Source organism: Panthera leo, chromosome D1, assembly GCF_018350215.1.
Source record: "Panthera leo isolate Ple1 chromosome D1, P.leo_Ple1_pat1.1, whole genome shotgun sequence".
NCBI lineage: Eukaryota > Metazoa > Chordata > Mammalia > Carnivora > Felidae > Panthera > Panthera leo.
The window spans coordinates 50,111,951-50,133,496 of NC_056688.1; positions in this window are offsets into that span (position 1 = coordinate 50,111,951).

Sequence of the window (21,546 nt, forward strand, 5' to 3'; positions counted from 1 at the left end):
ATGAGTGAGTTTGCTGTCTCACATGAGCCCAGAAAGGATATGTGAGGTCATATAAGGTCATACACACATTTCTGCTCAGGACTCTAGCTGCCAACTCAGATTATGCTAAATGACCCTAAGCAAACTAGATAAGAGATTTTTGTCTCCTGAATTTCCTAATGAAAAATCACTATGTGATGCATCCACCAACCCTCCTCTCCCCATGATGTTCTATTTGACTGGATCTCAGGAGACCTCAAACCTTCTGATGAGGCTGTCTTTATAAGAAAAACAATGTGGTATAACAGTAGTGACAAGGAGATAGAGATGTTTTGACATTTGTTTTTTTAATGACAAATTTTGACACAAATTAGGTTCAAACAAATGATTTTGTATCTAATAGCTGACAATCCCATATGCAGTGCCCCTTATACTCTTACCCTTTTCTATTTTAGATTAAATATGACTTTATGTAAAGAAATATTCCTGTTATCATTCTTATTTCTGTAACTTAAAAAATATGTTTCCCTAATTTATCTGAGAGCTAGACAATGGCAGAACCTTGAAGAAAGTACAGACCTGTACCATATTAAGAACTGATAGGACTTCTGATGAATCTTGGAAACAGTGCTTTCTGGATGCTGTTGACTATGCTACAGGAATTTTATGTCTTGCTCTAAGACTAAGAAAACTGCTGCTTCACTTTCAAGATAGAGAATAAAGAGATATTTGAGCCAGCAAGCGTCTCAGAGAGCATGCTCCCTAATCTTTTTATTTTACAGATAAGGAAACAGCCTTGGAGAGTAAAGTTTACAAGAACTAGAGCTTCAACAAGATCTCCAGGATAAATTATTTAATATTTGCCATGTATTGGGCATTGTACTAGGCACCAGGGGTATAGAATTGAATATGGAACTGAATTCTGTCCCTTAAAGTTCAAGTTCTGCGGTGAGGAAGAAACATAAAGAGATGTTTACAATGCACTGTGTGATATGCTCTAAAATCATGGGATCAGAAAGACAAAGTTGAAACTCAATTCTAATTCTTATTAGCTCTGCCGCTGTATGATCTTGGCAAGTCACAGTCTCTGATACTCATTTCCTCATCTGTGAAGTGAGGGTAATATTATTTATCTTAGAGTTGTTATGCTACTCTATATAAATTTCAGTTAAAAGCTTTTTTTAAGCTGTAAAACTTTGTAAAATATAAAGGAAAATGTATATTGTACTTATTATTAAAATGCATACCCTCTTCCAATCATGACTATACTGCCTTATCTGTACCCCACCCAATTATAAGATCAGGTAGATGTAGAAAGTGATGCTATACAATTTTCATATTTTCCTTTACCACATTTGGATAACTGTATTCAAAGTTTAATTAATAAAATGCACTCAGAATTAGAAGGATTCTTTTGCAAAAGTTTTTTTCCTCTTAAATAAATTAATAGGGAAATAGCTAATTCTCCTTTATTGAAAATCTGCCTTTTATTTGCTCAGCTTAATTAAATCTCAGCATATTTGTGTATGCTTTCTAAAGAATAATTATTAACAATTAGTAGTTTTTTAATAATAAAAATTCTTCTGGGGATAAGGAAATGTGTCAAGTCGTGTGGCAGCCTAATGAATCTCTGTTTAATCTCTCCAGGGCAGGATTTAGACATAGCCATGGAGACAAGAAAGTTTGGGTTGTAACTTGGCTTTAGAAAATGGCAAGACTTAGCAAAAATAGGATCTTATCCAAGTCAAGGTGTGAAAGGAAAAAGAGATGATGGGACAGATGCAGGGAATGGTTAAGAAAACAGTATGTCATGATTTGTAATGTAGTGGTTTTTATTGTATGCCCATTTGAAAATGATATTATATAATAAAAGACATTTTTCTCTGTCATCGACTCTAAGTCTAAAGTTCTCTTTTGGCCAGCAAGAGAGTGGGATGTAGGATTAAAGTGAGAGATGGCTAACATCTAGGAAAAGACAAGAGCCCTGAATCAGAGTCCTTGCCCCGTATTTATTAAGATCAGAAGACTTACAAACATGATGGGCATGGACAAAGAGACAAACTATGAGCATTAACTTGGGGACATGAGGGAAAAGTGGGGTTTTGAAGATATACATTATTTGGGGTTTGGGTCAATATAAAACAAAATCATGGTGCCAGGCGGATGGGCAGATGGTTGTTAAAAGCAGACAGGAGGCACCATGCCTGTTTATCTTAGCTAGCCTCAAGGATGAGACAGATGGGGGAATAACCTCAGGGTTAACAAGGTACCTTTTTTTTGTTGTTGTTAACCATCTTCGCTCTGGGCTGCTTTACCCACAGCACATTGGTCTATAGTCCAATGTATCTGTTTGTCTCACTTGGCCCTTTCCTCCTGTGAAAGCTGCTTTTCTGCTATAGTCCTAAATTGGGGGGCATTTTTGCCCTGCATGCCTAATCTTGCTTACCTCATATACATTTGTATTGGGAACCTTTGCACCCATTCCTATTTTGGGGCCTTTGCCCGTCCCTCTCTATTCTGGGGGCTTTGCACCCCCTCTCTGTTCTGGAGTGCCTTTGCATCCCCTCTCTATTTTTAGGTGCCTTTTCGCCCCCTATTCTTGGGGTGCCAATCTGGTTTATTCAAACTTGGGTCTGAGCATTCTATGGCTTTGTATTTCTTTATGGCTTGTTAACCCATTGGTGTAAGCCCAGGGAATTTCTAAGCTTATTTCTCACAGTTCTCTAATATGATTTGCAGATATGGTACAGAGAGTAGAGCAAGAACTTAACATTCGGGGGTAGAGGGTGAGGATCTATTTCATTTGAGGATATCCATAGACTAGCTCATTTGAGTTTAGAAGGTGGGAATCATCATCCCAGATTATAGGTGAGAGAACTAAGCCTCAGAGAGATATGTTGTTTGCCGAGGTCACAAAGCTTATAAGTAACTCTGGGATTCAAATTTAAATTTATTCAAGGGCGCCTGGGTGGCTCAGTTGGTTAAGCGTCTGACTTCGGCTCAGGTCATGATCTCACAGTTCGTGGGTTCGAGCCCCGCGTCAGGCTCTGGGCTGACCACTCAGAGCCTGGAGCCTGTTTCAGATTCTGTGTCTCCCTCTCTCTCTGCCCCTTCCCTGCTCATGCTCTGTCTCTCTCGATCTCAAAAATAAATAAACATTAAAAAAAAATTAAAAAAAAAAAAACAAATTTAAATTTATTCAAAGCTAGGTCTTCTACTACCTATATCTCTCTTATGGTAAGCAAGATGATACACCTAATTGTAAGAATATATGATTTGTTTAATTAGTGTTTTGAATGAACACATGGTGTTTATGATTAAGATCGTTATTTCCAAGGATGACTGTGTTTTTTCCAGTGAAGAGCTTGATCACTTCTTGGCAAGTGTTATTATTCTTCAGCTAACACAATTCAAGACAACCAACATTATTATGAAAAGCAAGGTTCTAACTCAGACAAGATGATCTTTTAGAAATAGATGGGTCATTTTAGTGGCTTTAATGTATGATTTTTATTAAAATAACAAGATAAATCTAACATTTTTCCCCATGACTTATAGAAAAAAAAAGGAATTTTACTGGCTTTTTATTATTATATATATACTGCATGACTTTATAAAGAGACCAAGTATGGCATCAACAGAAATCACTTACCATAGGACAAAACTTTCTAACCAACTCTGGGATTCTCATTCATAGAAAAGCTTTGGTATATCACAAGAAAATCTTTGAACTCAGAATCAGAATACCAGGTGCTATCACTACTTGTGTTACTTCTAGTAATTTTCCTACAAAAGAAAATCTGTTTATTTTTTTTCCTGTTTCTAAATCTCACTGCCCTCATCTAAAAACTGAGGGACTGAGATGCCTTTATCTCTGAAATGTTTTTTGGCACTGATATTTTAAGATGAAAAAAATAACTTTAATGAAAGCTAGTGATTTGTGTACATTCATATACAAACTGCATGCTTATGCATATTAAAAAAGAAGATATATATGATGTAAAATAAGAACAAAACAGAAGAACAATAAAAACAAAATCTTCTGAACAGGTCAGATTTCGAGTTTAGTGTAGACTGGGGAATTTTAAAATGTATAATTAGGCCGAGGGTTGCAAGTGTATAATTACTGTTATATCTATTTTATTTGCTAGTTACACTTAGGCTTTAAAATCTTTTTAATTTTTGTATGGACTTGATAGACTGTGTGTATATGTGTGTGTGCACATTAACTAACATGATTATAATGGCTCCATTCCTAATTAATTAGTAACAGGGTGGAAAAACCAGGTCAAATTTACTTCTTTCAAATTTAGTATAATAGTATGTAGTCTCAATCTAATCCTCATCTTAATTTGGTTTATTTATTTTCACTGCCTTTTAGACATTTTATGTCTTTGAGGTCTTTCTTTGTTGCACATGATTATAAAAAGACTTATCCCTCATATGCTGTTCTGTTGAGGTTTTAAATTAGAAAAAGAAAATCCACTGCAGTTGACTTATAAATTAGACTTTACATACATGATTTTAACATAAGTTATCACTTGGAAAATTATGTAACCACTAGAAGAAAGGAGGCTGGAAGAGATGAAGAGATGGGGAAAGATCAGAGACAGACAAAGATATAAGAATATAAAACAGAAGTTCAGGAAAAGAGGAGACAAAAGAAGAAAGTGGGGGTAGGGGAGAGGAAACAGAGAAGAGAAAAAGAGAGATAAGGAAAGGAATGAGAATAAAGAAAAGAGAAGGAACATTATTTGGCAAGGAGGTATGAGTCTAATCCAAAAGTAAGGTGTCAAAATCTAGAAAACTATTTCCTCAACAAAGCTACCTATCACCATCATAAGTTCCTGAGAACAAAAGAACCTACAGCTTAAAGAGGTTAATATCCATAATACATAAAAAACTCCTACCACTCAAGAACAAGAACAAGAACAACAAGAACAACAACAACAACAACAACAAAAACAAATAGCCCAATTAAAAAATGAGCAAAGAACTTGAATACACATTTCTCTAAAGAAGACACATATGCAGAGAAACTGTTGTTTGGAAAAAGTGAATCTTTCTCTCCAGTTCTTATAAAGAAGCATACTCAAAGCAGATAAAAGATAGCAAATCTTTAATATTTTGCCTTAATTTTGAAGCCAGTTAATTCATGCCAATTGTCAAGGTTGTCCACTATCTGAGAACTTTTACATTGATCCCATCAATGAAAGTTGTGATATGTGCCACTATATTTCCTGTATCTTGTGAACAAAATCCCCCTCATAATAGATTGTTTCTTTCTCTAGAGAGAATCTTCCAAAATAATTCTTTGTTCTTCCAGTCAGATATATAACAGGCACAGGGAGAAAAGCCAGTATTTTCCACTATATTTTAGGTGATTTTTATCATTTATATCAAATTAATATAGGTAAAGTTACACCACACACACACCTTTCTTTGGATGTTCGTGCAATAATTGATCCATTAAAATACAATACTTTTAAACTCTGGTGTTGGGTAAATAACTAAGTGGACTAAGCTTATAATAGCTTATGTCTCACACTGATCACAACTAAATAAATCACAGAAAATAACTGCATAAAACACAAAGAACCAAAAGACTCAGAAATCCTAAGAAGTTAACAATAGTAGCCAGATTAAGGAGGGATGCCAAAAATTGAAGAATGGCACATGTGGAAGTGAATTTTCTTATTTTAAAAAATCTTATGTCACGTCTCTTTGACTACAGAATGGACCAAATGTGGGATTCATGGTAGCAAAAAAGTCAGCAAATGCTTCTGGAGAAACTCTGGCTTTCTGGCTAGAGTATCTAGGAAGAGGGAACATGAGAGCCAGACCATAAAGAGATATTGGTTTTTTCTTTTTCTTTTTTCTGCCTTCTTTTGCCTTGGGATGTGCCAGAGAAAAAAGGGGACAAAGAAACTCCATGGTACAAAGAGTGTGAGACATTTTCCTGTATATTATTTTCTACTCACTGCTTTGCCCTAAGAACAGCTCTAGTCATAGGGAATTCTGGAGCAACCTGGACAAAAAACAATCATGAAGAAACTTTATTTTTTTTAATTTATTATGTGAGGAAAAGTGGTTCCTGTTAGAAAATGAGAGTGAAATCCTGGAGGTTGAAAGGGCTTAAGAAAAAGATCCCCCAATATTTTGTATGAACCAACACAAGTTCAGGCTCATATTTGAGCTACTCATGTACAGAAACAGATCCAAATAAGCACAGCAAATCTTTGAAAACTGAAATATGATATACACTACTGCTCAAGTCCCACATTATACCTTTAAGGCATATGCATGGGATATACCCAAAACAACATAGCAAAGGCTTGGAAAGCAGAATTGCCACTTGAATCACACTCACAGAGTGTTTTGCAGAATGAACATCATTTTTAACAAAACCCGAAGTCTCACAACATCTATTCAAAATGTTCAGGTTACAATTAAAAATTTTCCACAAAGAGTGAACCAGAAAGTTTAACCAATTCTCCAGGGTGGAGGCAATCACCAAATGCCAACCAAAACATAACACAAGTGATGATTTTAGAAAACAGATGATATAAAGCAGATATTTGACCTATTTCACAAGGTAAAGGACAGCACTACTGAAATGAATGCAAATGAATGTTTTGTCAAGTTGCCAAAGTGATCAATGGGGGAAAAATAACTTATGAACATCTGATGTAACCTTTATTTATTATTTATTTATAAATAAATAATAAATAAATATTGATTTATTATTAGTGTATAGAAAAGCGATAGATTTCTGTATACTAATTTTTGTATCCCATGACCTTACCAAATTAATCAGTTTTAATAATTTTTTGGTGGAGTCTTTAGGGTATTCTATATATAATATATGTCATCTGCAATTAGTGAATGTTTTACTTCTTCCTTACCATTTTGGATGGCTTTTATTCCTTTTTGTTTGCTGATTGCTATGGCTAGGATTTCCAGTACTATGTTGAATAAAAGTGGTGAGAGTGGACATCATCTTGTTCCTCACGTTGGGGGAAAGCTCTCAATGTTTTCCATTGAGTATGTTAGCTGTGGATTTTTCATAGATGGCCTTTATTATGTTGAGGTATGTTCCCTCTAAACCTACCCTGTTCAGGGTTTTTATCATGAATGGATGTTGTACTTTGTCAAATGTTTTTTCTGTATCTATTGAAATGATCATATGGTTTTTATCCTTTTTCTTATTGATGTGATATATCACATTGATTGATTTGCAAATAGAACCACCCTTGCATCCTGGAATAAATCCCACTTAATTATGGTGAATGATTTTTTTAATGTATTGTTGGATTTGGATTACTAATATTTTATTGAGAATTTTTGCGTCTCTGTTCACGAGGGAGGGATGTTGTCCTGTAATTCTCTTTTTTGGTAGTGTCTTTATATGGTTTTGGTATCAGGGAAAAGCTGGCCTCATAGAATGAATTAGGAAGTTTGCCTTTCTCTTCTCTTTTTTGGAATAGTTTGAGAAGAATAGGTATCAACTCTTCTTTAAATATTTGGTAGAAGTTGCCTGTGAAGTCATCTGGTCCTGGACTTTTATTTGTTGGGAATTTTTTGATTACTGATTCAATTTCATTGCTGATAATTGGTCTGTTTAAATTCACTATTTTGTCTTGATTTAGTTTTGGGACATTATATATTTTTAGTAATTTATCCGTTTCTTCTAGGATGTCCGATTGTTGATATATAGTGTTTCATAATATTCTCTTATAATTGTTTGTATTTCTGTGCTGTTGGTTGTTTTTTTCTCCTTTCACTTTTGATTTTGTTTATTTGACTCCACCCTCTCTTTTTGAAAATCTGCCTAATGAGTTTATCATTTTTTTGATCTTGTCAAAGAACAAGCCCCTGATTTAATTATTCTATTGTTTCTTTCCTTTCTATATCATTTATTTTTGCTCTAATATTTATAAATTCCTTCCTTCTGGTGGTTTGGGGTTTTGTTTGCTTTTCTTTTTGTAGCTCCTTTAGGCTTAGTGTTAGGTTGAGATTTTTCTTGCTTCTCGAGGTAGACCTGTATTGCTATAAACTTCCTTTTTAGAACTGCTTTTGCTGTATCCATCCCAAAGATTAGGACCACTGTGTTTTTATTTTCATTTGTCTTCATGAATTTTTTGCTTTCTTCTTTGATTTTTTGGTTGACCCATTGATTGTTTAGTAGCCTATGATTGAACCTCCATGTATTTGTGGTCTTTCCAGATATTTTCTTGTGGTTTATGTCTAGTTTCATAGAATGATACTAGATAGATGGTATGACTGATCTTTTAAATTGGTTGAGGCTTGTTTTGTGGCCTAATATGTGATCTGTTCTGGAGAATGTTCCATGTACACTTGAAAAGAATTTATAAATGTATATTCTGCTGTTTTACGATGTAATGTTCTTAATATATCTCTTAGTGTCTCTGGCCCAATGTGTCATTCAAATCAACTCTTTACTTGTTGATTTTCTGTTTGGATGATCTGTCCATTGATGTAGCTAGGGTGTTAAAATTCCCTGTTGTTATTGTATTACTATTGATTACTTCCTTTATGTTTGTTATTAATTGCTTTAGGTTTTTGGATTCTTTCTTGTTGGGTGCATATCTATTTACAACTGTTATATCTTCTTGTTGGAATGTTCCCTTAATGATTATATAATGTTCTTTTGTCTCTTGTTACAGTGTTTGTTTTAAAGTCTATTTTGCCTGATATCAACATTGTTACTCTGGCTTTCTTTTGACATCCATTTGCATGATAAATGCTTTTCCATCCCTTCACTTTTAATCTGCATGTGTCTTTAGGTCTGAAATGAGTCTTTTGTAGGCAACATATAGATGGGTCTTATTTTTTTATCCAAAATGTTATCCTATATCTTTTGATTGTAGTGCTTAGTCCATTTACATTCAAGGAATTATTGATAGGCATATACTTTTTGCATTTTGTTACTTGTTTTATGGTTGTTTTGTAGTTCTTCTCCATGTCTTCCTTCTCCTGCTCTCTTCTCTCATGATTAATTGGCTTTCTCTAGTGATATACCTGGACGTTTTTCTCTTTATTTTTTGCATATCTTTATTGGTTTTTGATCTGTGGTTGCCATTCAGTTTTTGTATAACATCTCCTATATATCGCAGTTTATATTAAAGTTGATGAGCCCATTGCTTAAGTTTAAACCCATTCTTTATTCCTCTTCCCTCCATGTTTTAGTTATATGGTATCATACTTTACATCCTTTTGTTTTGTGAGTTCCTTGACTGATTTTTACAGATATATTTAAGATGTTTTTAGGGTTAGGGGCACCTAGATGGCTCAGCTGATTAAGCATCTGACTCTTGGTTTGGGCTCAGGTCACGGTCTCACCGTTTGTGAGTTCAAGCCCCATGTCTGGCTATGCGTTGCCAGTGTGGAGCCTACTTGGGATTCTTTCTCTCTCCCTCTCTCTGCCTCTCTCTCTCTCTCAAAATAAATAAATAAACTTAAATGAAATAAAGATTTAAAAAAAGATTTCTTTAGGCCTAGTTTCATGGCCATGAATTCCTCTGTCTGGGAAACTATCTCCTCTTCTATTCTGAATGATAGCCTTGTTGGATAGAATTCTTGGCTGCAGATTTTTTTCCTTCTAGCACTTTGAATATATCACACCACTCCTTTCTGACCAGCACAATTTCTGCTGAAAAAGCAGTTGACAGCCTTATGGGATTTTCCTTTTATGTAACTATTTCCTTTCTTCTTGCTGCTTTTAAAATTCTTTATGTCAGTGTTTTTGTTTTTGATTTTCCATTATAATTATTATGAATCTTTGTGTGGACCTCCTTGGGTTGATTTTGTTGGGTGCTGTCTTTGTCTCCAGTATCTAGATTTCTGTTCCCTCCCCCAGATTTGGGAAGTTTTTAACTATTATTTATTCAAATGAATTTTCCCCCCTTTTTCCTCTCCTCTCCTTCAGGGATCCCTATAATACAAATGTTATTACTCTTTATGGAGGTTCCCTATGTCTATTCTCACATTGTATTATCTTCTTTTATCTCACCTGCTCAGCCTGATTGCTTTATGTAACTCTGTCCTCCAGGTTGCTGATCCATTCTTCTGCTTCTTCTAGTCTACTGTTCTTCTTTTCCTCTAATCTATTTATTCCATCTAATGTATTTTTAATTTAATTACTAAATTTTTAATTTAGTTTATTAAAACTAAATTGTTTTTTTGTTTTGTTTCTTTGTTAAGGGTCTCACCAATATCCTCCATTCTTTTCTCATCTCTAGTGAATATCTTTAATTCTTTAAATATCTTTATTTTTTAAATATATTTAATTCTTGAAATATCTTTAATATTTATTTTTATAAACATTATAAATATTTTATAATTTATATTTTATATAACATAATTTATAATTTTTATATAAAATATAATTTATAAATATTTATAAATATTTTACATATTATAAATATATAAATAAATATAAATATAAATCTCTATAAAAATATCCTTAAATTACTTTAAATTCTCTATCAGGCACATCACTTATCACTGTTTCACTTAGGTCTCTTGCCATGATTACGTCTTGTTCTTTCCTTTGTTATTTGCTTCTGTCTCCTTGTTTTGTCCAATTTTCTGTGCCTATTTCTATGTGTTAGGAAAGTCACTTTTGTCTCCTTCTCTTGGAAGTAGCGGTCCAGTTAAAAGAGGTCTTGTAGAGCCCTGCAATGCAGTGTTTCCTCTTCACCAGATCCCGGTGCTTCAGGGGTGTCTCCTATATGCGTTTTGTGCGCGCTTCTGTTTTGGTTGAGTCACTTTGCCTTTAGTTCAGTCATCTTAAGTGGTTCTCTTTACCTATTGTAGATAGGTTTTGTCTCTGTGCTGTTATTGGCCATTCTGGGACTGCCTTGGGCTTGAATTGTCAGAGCAGACATTTTTGAGAGATTCAGTAGCACCAAACTGCAGGGCACATTCCCTGTGTAGTCCCTGAGAAGCTTTCATTGCTGGTCAGGCCCTGAAGTCAGACCAGGTATGCCTTCAGCTCACTGCTGTGGCTGCAGTCTGACTGGCATATGTGGTTCTTTCCCTCTCCCCAGGGCAGGAGTCACTTTGGAGAGATGCTGGTGCCTGTCCAGGTTGCTTGCACAGCCAAGCTTGTGGGCTGCTTGAATGGGTTCTGCCCAAGAGTGTATTGGAGAGGGTGGATCTGTCAAAGCATAATAGGGGAGAACAAAATGTATGGTGTAAGCAAGTTAGATAGTGAGTTGGTTCCCACTGGTTCCCACAGGTAGCCCTCTGTTTACACTGGCGTAGTGGGGGAAGAAATGGTGCCTGTTAACTTCGTTGTACCTGGAAAAGTTTTCCAAGGATCTCTGACCCTCCAGCATGTGCTCTGAGATTAGTATAAACATATATCCCTCCCATATACCCCAGGCATTTTTCAAACTGCTGCTTTTCCATGGGCTGTTCATTGTGCTGTCTTTTAGGGTGGGCCCTCAATGTCCTCTCACCTTCCTGTCTTTCCCACAGCTGAGCTCATTGATTTTTATTTATTTTATTTTTTTATTTTATTAATATTTATTTATTTTTGAGAGAGAGAGAGCAAGAGACAGAACACGAGTGGGGGAGGGGCAGAGTGAGAGGGAGACACAGAAACTGAAGCAGGCTCCAGGTTCTGAGTTGCCTGACATGGGGCTCGAACTCATGAAACCATGAGATCATGACCTGAGTCAAAGTCAGATGCTTAACTGACTGAGCCACCCAGGCTTCCCCTGAGCTCAATGATTTTTAAACTTCTGGGTTTTAAGTCTTGATGGTTGTAGAACTCATGAAATTTTGCCCCTCTGTTTTTCAAAGCCAAATGATATGGGGTTACATTTTCTCCAGGTGGACTCTCAGTAAGTGTGTCTATTTTTCTCCCCTCTCCATGCTTGTGGCATCCCTCTCTCCCACAGATAGTCTCATGGGTCCACTTAGGTCCCAGCAATATCTCTGCCTTTCCTACCTTCTTTGATGTGGCTTATTCTCTGCATTTAGTTGTGGAGTTTGTTCTGCCAGTCTTTGGGTAATTTTCTAGGTTATTACACTAATGTGAGTGTTACCCAGTTCTACTTGTGGAACAGGGTTAGCTTAGGGTCCTCCTATTCTGCCTTCTTGCCTACAAGTCAAGAATTATTTATATTAATGGGAAACTGGAAAATCTGAATTTGCAACAGCTGGAGAACTTTAAATAAATGATGGTATTGCCAATTATGGAACCATGAAAAAAATATAAAACTGTAAAAATATATAAAACTTACTTAAAAATGAATAACATGTATTTAAAAAGGTGAGACAAAATCATTAATAACCCTGTGATATAAATTTTCTTCTTTTTATATAGTTTGCCAATTTTTCTATAATGAATATATATAACTTTTATTATATATAGATTTTTAAAAGTATAAAATATATATCTGGTTTGCAAATCATCCATGAACATAAAGAATATTTTAAGAGGTTGCATCTTAATGTAACTCTTTACTTTTTTTCTTTTTCTTTTTTTAAATATATTTCAAATTTACATCAGAGTTTATTAGCATATAATGCAATAATGATTTCAGGAGTAGATTCCAGTGGTTCACCCCCTATGTATAACAGCCAGTGCTCATCCCATCCTTAACGCCCCTTACTCATTTAGCCAATCTCCTCATGTACCACCCCTCCAGCAACCATCAATTTTTCTCTGTATTTAAGAGTCTCTTATGTTCTGTCCCTGTTTTTATATTATTTTTGCTTCCCTTCCCTTATGTTCATCTGTTTTGTATCTTAAATTCCACAGATGAGTGAAGTCATATGATATTTGTCTTTCTCTGACTTATTTCACTTAGCATAATACCCTCTAGTTCTATCCGCATTGTTGCAAATGGCAAGGTTTCATTTTTTTTTGATTGCTGAGTAATATTCCAGTGAGTGTGTGTGTTTATACACATATATATACCACATCTTTTATCCATTCATCCATCAGTGGACATTTGGGCTCTTTCCATACTTTGGCTATTGTGGATAGTGCTGCTATAAACACTGGGATGCATGTGCCCCTTCGAAAAAAACACACCTTTATCCCTTGGATATATACATATTAATGCAATTGCAGGGTGGTAGGGTAGTTCTATTTTTAACTTTTTGAGGAACCTCCATACTGTTTTCCAAAGTAGCTACGCTAGTTTACATTCCCACCAGCAGTGCAAAAAGAGATCCTCTTTCTCTGCATCTTTGTCAACATCTGTTCTTGCTTGAGTTGTTAATTTTAGCCATTTTGATTGGTGTTAGGTGGTATCTCAAAGTGGTTTTGATTTGTATTTCTCTGATGATGAGTGATGTTGAACACTTTTTCATGTGTCATTATTCTCCATAAGTTTTTTCTCTATATCCCTGATTCGCTGCTCTGCTTCATCCATCTTTGCTGCTATGGCATCATTCGAGATTGCATCTCAGTTATAACATTTTAAATTTAGTCCTGACTAGATTGTACTTCTTTTATCCCTGCAGAAAAGGATTCTATGCTTTTTTAAAAGCCAGCTAGTATATTTATTATCATGATTCTAATTCTGATTCACCACTCTTGCTTGCATATGTGTTGATTAAGCTCTGGCTGTCATTTCTTCCTGTTCTTTCTTTTGGGGAGAATTCCTTTGTTTTGTTATTTTGGAGAAAGAAAAAAAATTAATAAAATAAATTAAAAACAACACAAAAAAATAAAAGGATGGTTGATCCTAGATTTATCTTGGTCTGGTTGTTGAAAGAAGCTTGATAGAATAGAGGAGAAAGGGAAAGAAAAGAAAAAAAAGGAAAAAGAAAAAAAGGAAAACTTTTAAAAGTTTAAAAAAATGAATACAATAAATGGAATAAAATGCAATGATGAAATTAAAATAGGAATAAAAATACAAAAAAATTAAAAAACAGAAATAATTAAAGAAAAATCTTTTTTGTAAAAACGGAAAGTAAAAATAATTTTTTTCTCTTTCCGTATTCAATAATAAGAAAAGAAAAAGAAAAAAAAATGAATAGATGGACTGGCGAACAGCATGGAATACAATTGAAATTACATTCAGTTTCCCCAGAAGTCAAACTATGAAGCACTTTATAGTCTATAAACTAAGCAGGCAGAGAGAATTGTGGTGCTCCTCTAGAACGTCATTGGTGCAATTGGATGGAGCTTGGTGTAATAGCTGTTTTTCACTAGATGGTGCTGCTTAGCTTACAGGGGTGGATCGTGTGGCACATGTATACACATGCATGGGAGAGGTGATAATGGTATCACCTAGCTACTCAGTCTCTGGTGTCAGAACTCTGTGCTCTCACCCACCAGCAATCAAGCACCCCTCCTTTGCCTCTGGCCTCCTTCTATTCCCCACTTCTACCCTGTCTGTGACCAAACTGTCAGCCTTCCAGGTGCCACCTCCCTCCTGAGTTTTGTCTCAGATGGGGCTGTGTTTCCCAACCCCTCACTTCTTAGGGACTGCAGCTTTGACCTAGTTAGATCATCTGGGAAGGGTCTCGCTGAGCAGTGGTCCAACCCCAGGAATGTTCACTCAACTGTGCTGTTGCACATATCCAGAGAGCGGCCGGGTGCCAGCCCACCCCAGAAAACATTCACGTGATTGTATAGCAGCAGCGTTTCAGGAATTATGGGAAATCACAATACACATCTGGCACCAGGCTTCACCCTTAACAGCCTTGTTCCAACATTAGCAAAGGTGGCTGTTCTTTGGGGTTCGCTGGGATCTTTGCCTGTGAGGAGCCCTCACAGCCTCTACCAAATGTCCTCTCAGCAGGGAACTATCTCTCCCGTGTGGCCAGAGGACCAGTCTGTTCCTGAAGATTCACCCTTCCCGCCAGAGCTTTTCCAGGTATTGAGCTGTGGAGTTTCAGACTCTGTGCTCCCCTGTATAGAGTCTTTTTTTTTTTTAACGTTTATTTTTGAGACAGAGAGAGACAAAGCATGAACGGGGGAGGGGCAGAGAGAGGGAGACACAGAATCTGAAACAGGCTCCAGGCTCTGAGCTGTCAGCACAGAGCCCGACGCGGGGCTCGAACTCACGGACCGCGAGATCATGACCTGAGCCCAAGTCGGCCGCTTAACCGACTGAGCCACCCAGGCGCCCCCCCTGTATAGAGTCTTAATGGTATCCAAACCCTCTCCTTTATCCTTTCTCCCCAGCTGCTTTCGGGTGGCGTGCTCTTCCTGTACTCTCACTGTTGTCTCCATCCTCTCTCCACAAACCGAAAGGTAGCTCCCTACCCTCCACGGCTTCTCTCTCCCCCAGTTCACCTCTCCATGCTGCGTACCTACCCACTTCTGTGGTTCAAGTTATGCGGATTGTTGTGTTAATCCCCAGATCAATTTTCTAGGTGCACAAGATGGTTTGGTGTTGATCTGACTGCATTTCAGGGACCAGAGGTGCAAAAAAACTTCTATTCTGCTCTGCCATCTCCACATTGATTTATCAAATATTGAATCAGTCTTGCATCCCTGATGGAGGGGCTTGGATGAAGAGGCCTGCTCCCCCCTTCACAGGCTGCTGGCAGTCTGTAACTCTTTACTTTTAGTGTTTGTTAATTCTAATTTAAATGCCATCCTGTCCTAGAGACAAAAATAGTATTTAACATCCAGATGAAAGAAATTACTTGAAACACCTGGATTTAACTTAATTTCTTTATATTAAAACACCATTTATACCTCTTAGCAGAGATATTATGGCAAGATGTCTTCCTACATAAAATGCTTTGGTTATTTTTAAGGAAGTCCTTCACAGATAGTCAGAAATGAAGTCAAGACAGAAGTCACTGCTGTTTGGGAGGTCAGGAACAATACAGTGTCTCAAAAGCTCCACACAGCCCACATACTTGTTGACTAATTGTCTACATGGGTTGTAGAGTTTGTATCTGCTGGTGCTTCTATGTCATTGAATACTTCTATGTGACTCAGTTACATTTAGGAAGATGTGTCCTGTTGCAGTCCTAAAGCTCAGATGAATGCTCTCTCCATACAGAGGAGGGGGCTCCATGAGAATATAAGGAAAGGATTTTGTAGCATAAAACAAATATTTTCTAAACACTTAATTTTTATGTTCAGGATGAGGGGCTCACTGTGGTCTGAAATTTTAATGAGGTATGCATTTGGTATTTAGGTGACAGGATTTTATAATATGTCATCAACTTGTACTGAAATAATATCTAAAGGGCCCTTATTCCCTTGAGACTGCAATAAAAGTAGCTGGTAGGACCATATCAGAATATCTAAAATTTTTCATTGAAATTCCAAGAGGAGAAGAGAAAAATATAGTGAGGAAAAAATAGTGGAGGAAATAGTGACTAAAAATGTGTCACATTTATTGAAAAATATTAATTTACATGTTATCAAAAGCAAACAGAAGAACTCAAGGAAAATCATGCCAAGGTAAACTATAACCAAACTGCTGAAAACCAAAGAAACAGAAGTCTTAAAAGCAACCAGAGAAAAGTGACCCATTAAATATAGGGAAACAAGTTGAATTACTGAAGATTTTTAAGAAATCATAAAAGCCATAAGATATTGAATATTATCTTTCAAGTGCCCAAAGAAAAGAATTGTCAATCCATAAATCTGTATCAAGCAAAAATATTCTTTAGGAGTAGTGGAGAAATAAAGACATCCTCAGATGAAGAAGAAAAATAATAGATTTTATCAACAATAGACTATTACAGAAAATTATAATTTATGTTCTTTACAGTGAAGAAAATGACATCAAAAAGAAACTTCGAACTGGAAAAATGAAGAAAGAGCAAGTAAAAAGTAAATGTGACAGACTATTTTTGCTTCATTTATATTTTTAAAACTGGGTATGACTGTTTAAAGCAAAAAATATGACATTTTCTTTTGGGGATTTTAAGAAATGTAGATGTAATATATATAACAATTGTACCATAAAGTAGGAAGGAATATGACATTTATAAATCTCTCTTTTACTTGAAGTGGTAAAATATTAACTCTAAGTAGACTGTGAAAGATTAGATATGTATATTTTAATCCCTGGAGCAAACACTATAAATAATATAGAAGATATATCCAAAAAGTCAACAGATAAATTAAAATGGAATGCTAAAATATATTCACATAAACCAAAAGGGAGCCAGAGAGTGGGATCAGAAGAACAAGAGACTGACTAGAAAAACAGATGATAAATAATAAAATGGTCAACCTAAATCTGAGCATATTGAGTATTAAATTACATGGAAATGGATTAGGTTTCAACTTCCTGGTAAGATGTAGGCACGCTGTACCCTGCCTCTCCTACTGAATATAGCTAAAAATCCTGGGGGTGGGGGTGGGGAATGCATGTAGCAGCCATTGGAAAAAAAATCAGTAGCAAAAACACAAAAACCCCTGAAAAGCAAATAGTAACAGGCAGATAAGGAAAGACATGAATTTAGAATACCATTTAACCAGTATTGGTTAGAACTCCCTAGTCAGATCAAGGAATTGGAAACCTGGAAGTAAGTACCAGAGCACAGAGAGTGTTCCAAGAGATTTACTCACTTCTAGCCCAATAATTGAACAAAGGACCACCTTAAGCTCGGAGAGAGTTTGGAATCTACTCCCTTTTTTTTTTTCTCTTTCTTTTCTCTATTCTCTTACTGTTCCCCCGTAGTGATTGCAACTGGTGGCAATGAGAGACTGTAGAGGCAAAACCCCAAAGGAGTAGAAATTTAGCTGGTTTGTAGTTTGGTACCTGACATTAATTTGGAAAATTCTCAGTCATTATGTTTCAAATATTTCCTTTGTTCCTTTCTCTCTATTTTCCCTTCAGGTGGTATTCCTATTGCACATATGTTACACCTTTTATAGTTGCCCCACAGTCCCTGTGTTGTTCTTTTCCAGTGTTTATTCTGTTTCCTTTTTGGTTTTCAAGAATTCTATTGATATGCGCTCCAGTGCAGAGATTCTTTCTTCAGCCATGTCCAGTTTACTGATAATCCCATAGAAAACATTCTTCATTTCTTTTACAGAGGGTTTTTTTTAAAATCTCTGACATTCTTGTTGTTGTTGTTCTTTCATAGGACTTCCTTTTTCTCCTTACATTTCCAATCTGGTCTTGCATGCTGTTTGCATTATCTGTTAGAATCTTTAATGTATGAATCATCATAGTTTAAAATTTCTGTCTGCTAATTCCAACATCTCTGATGTGTCTGATTCAGATGTTTGCTCTGTCTTCTCAATTTTTCTTTCTTGCCTATTGATTTGCTTTGTAATTTTTTTATTGCTGGCCAGACATGATGTACTGGGAAAAAAGAACTGCTGTAAATAGGATTTGAATAATGTGGTGATGAGGTTTGGGGATAGGGGAAGCATTCTATTGTCTATGATTAGGTCTCAGTTTTTGTGACCCTATGCCTGGACTATGAAATTCACAAGTGTTCTTAGTTTTTTTCCGCCCTTCTTAGATGGGACAGAGTGGCAAGAGTAGGAGTGGAGTTATATATTTCCCTTCCCCAGGTCAGTTATTCTCTGATAATACCCCAGTAGGTTAGGTACTGAGACCAGGCCTTGTTAAGAAGAACAAAGTTCTCTGTTGTATTTCAAAATGATTCCTTTCCCCCTCCTCCTTCTGGAATCCTGAGAATTTTTTCTGATGTATACTGTGGAAATCTGGTCCAACTTCTGGAGGTAGATCTTATAATATGGGGGGACCTCCTATGACTAGGTCACCCTGAAGGTTTTAACTCTTAGAAGTTGTCTGCACTGAGCCTCCAGCAATTTATCATTTATGGTTCAGGCTTCCTACACAGCCACTGGTTCCTGAGGCAGTTTCTGCTCTTGAGTGTCTGCTCTAGTAAGTGGCAATTCCCTTTGTTTGCCTTTCTCTCCAATCTTGGAAGCAGCAGTTTGGCCTTTGTCCTCCTCTGCATTATGGATCCAACAACAGTTGATTTTTTTCAGTCTGTTCACCTTGACTTTTGTTGTTAGGTGGAGCAGAGAGGAGACTTCTAACCTGTTTACATTTAGAACCAGAAACCAGTAACTATTCATTGTAAAAAGTAGACAATATGTTCTATTACCCATAAACAGGGACTCAAATTTTTCTGTGGATTTTCCATTTTGTACTTTAAGAACTTGAGAATAATCTTTAGTTGTTTCTGATCTGTCTAGTCCTGTCAATAAAATGTACAACAGGGATTCATTTCTTCATTTTTCTTATTTAACATAGGCTTCATTAAAGGAAAACATAAAAATAATTCCAGTTAAAGTAACGGCTAATATTAATATGCAAAAGAACACACAAAAATCCTTACATGTACATATTATTAGGTATTATTATTTTCTTTTGATTAAAAAAAAACTAATTCCTGACATGCCATCCTGGCATCAAAATAGTCACTGCAGTTCTCACTTAAGGTTAACTTTTCCAGTAGTGTATCATTAATCACACCTAAATGGATTCTTTTTTCAGGACGTAAAAAAAATGGAGCTTCATTGGATACATAAAAAGCAATGAATTATGATAGTCTCAGGAATGTTGTTTTAAAGGGAATTGGTGGTTGAAGTAAAGAAGCAATGCCAAACTTGCTTGACTGTAAACAAGTGCATGTGAAGTGAACATCAGATTATGTATTTTAAACAAGGATAGAAGCACAGCATGGTTCTAGTTTTTAATTCAACTCATTCCTCACTAAGGAATGGGTGACATCTTTTGTTAGTGTGACTAAGGCAGTTGTAAAATATTTTTTTAATGTTGTTTTTCCCAGTTTTGAGGTCCTAGCTAGATGCTGGTAAATTTCCTTTCTTGGGCAACTGATTAAAACCATATTCTATCACTTCCCTTATCAGGGCTAGGGGCTCTCACAATCAGGGAACACTGTGTACCAGCTGTAGGTGCCCCAGGGCCAGATGCCAGATAACCAGCAACATTTCCCATGTCCCTGATCCCTGGAAATTATTCCCTGGAAATTATTCAAATTATCTAACCCACAGGGAGCCCGTGAACTCTAACTAGCCCCATGCCCTATAGCTCCAGTGTGCTCCAGCATCCACCGTGTTCCCAGGTACAACTTCCTGTGTGGCCTTGCCTGGCAGCCTTTTCTTTATTGGAGCTATAAGAAGCAAAAGTTCTGCCTTCCATCTATCCAAATATAGCTGTGTTGTATCCCACCATCAAAAGAATCTTTATAGTCTTATTAAATAGAAATTCTGAGATTTTATGTTTGTTATCTACTTACTCATTTGTCAACCATGCTCTGTACTTTGTGTTCATTGGGGTATTTACTTCCTTTATTCATTCACTGAAGACAAACCGATAAATATGCCAGTGTATAATATATAGTATGAACAAAGAGCATCAGGTGAAAAGTAGCAGATGGGACTGAGAAGTTTCAGAAAGCGAAAAGTTAAAAAGGACTTGATATTATTATTATTTTTCATTTATTTATTTTGAGAGAGGGAGAGTGTGCATGCATGTGAGCTGAGGATGGGCAGAGAGAGGGAGAGAGAGAACCCCAAGCACGTTTTGCGCTGTGAGTGCAGAGCCCTACGCAGGGCTCAATCCCATGAACTGTGAGATCGTGACTTCAGCCAAAATCAAGAGTCAGATGCTTAACTGACTGACCCACCCAGGTGCCCCTAAAAAAAGGATTGTATATTATATTAGTGTACAGAATTTGTACTTTATTTTGTAGATAACCAGAAGATAATAAAGGATTGTAAACAGACCCTAATTCTATCAGGTTTATTACTGACCAACTAGGGAGATGTGGACTATTAGTTTACTTAGAGTTACCAGTGTAGCAATGTTTACATAAATTTTTGTTATTGTTTTCTCTCTAGTAGACATGAACTGCAGGATTCTGTCTTTAATATAATTTAGCGTAGAAATACTTCTAGTTTAAAATGTGTGTGTACCAGATATTTATCCAGCTCTGGTTACTGAATACTTCATTTTCAGTTTACCCTGGAGTTGTTGGAGGGAAAGATATGATGTTTTGGCAAGGTTGAAAAGATCTAAAGTTGCTTGTAGAAATGCAATAGAGAACACAGTTGCTATCATAATGGAGACCTAATCGTTGACGTGGGCTAGACCTGAGACTGTGCACTTCATTTTAGTACTCAACAGAAAGCTACATTTATTTAAGAGAGAATCTTGTCAAAGCCTTCTGTCCTTAGTCTCAAGTCAATAATAATGACAACACTTTTGTTCACACTAGGTGAAAATGTATTGTCCTCTCTACTTTCCTATCAAATATAAACTTTCATAGCTACAAATTCAAATGTTATTATGAAATCCAGGATTAATTTGAATTTATATAGTAATATTTCATTCTCTCAGTATTTCCTTCCTAAGAAATATAATTTCCAAGACAAAGTATGTATTTTCTATGTAATTACAACTTTTGGTTCTGAGAAAAACAAGAACATTTTTAAATTATTTGCTTGTCTTAAAATCTTATTCTAATTAGAAGAACAAATGAACAGATTATAAGATGAATCTCTTTCATTAACTTTGTACTTTCTTGAAGAATAAAATTATCAACACCTTAGTTTATTAGAGAATTGCTATGTCACGCTTTAAGAAATAT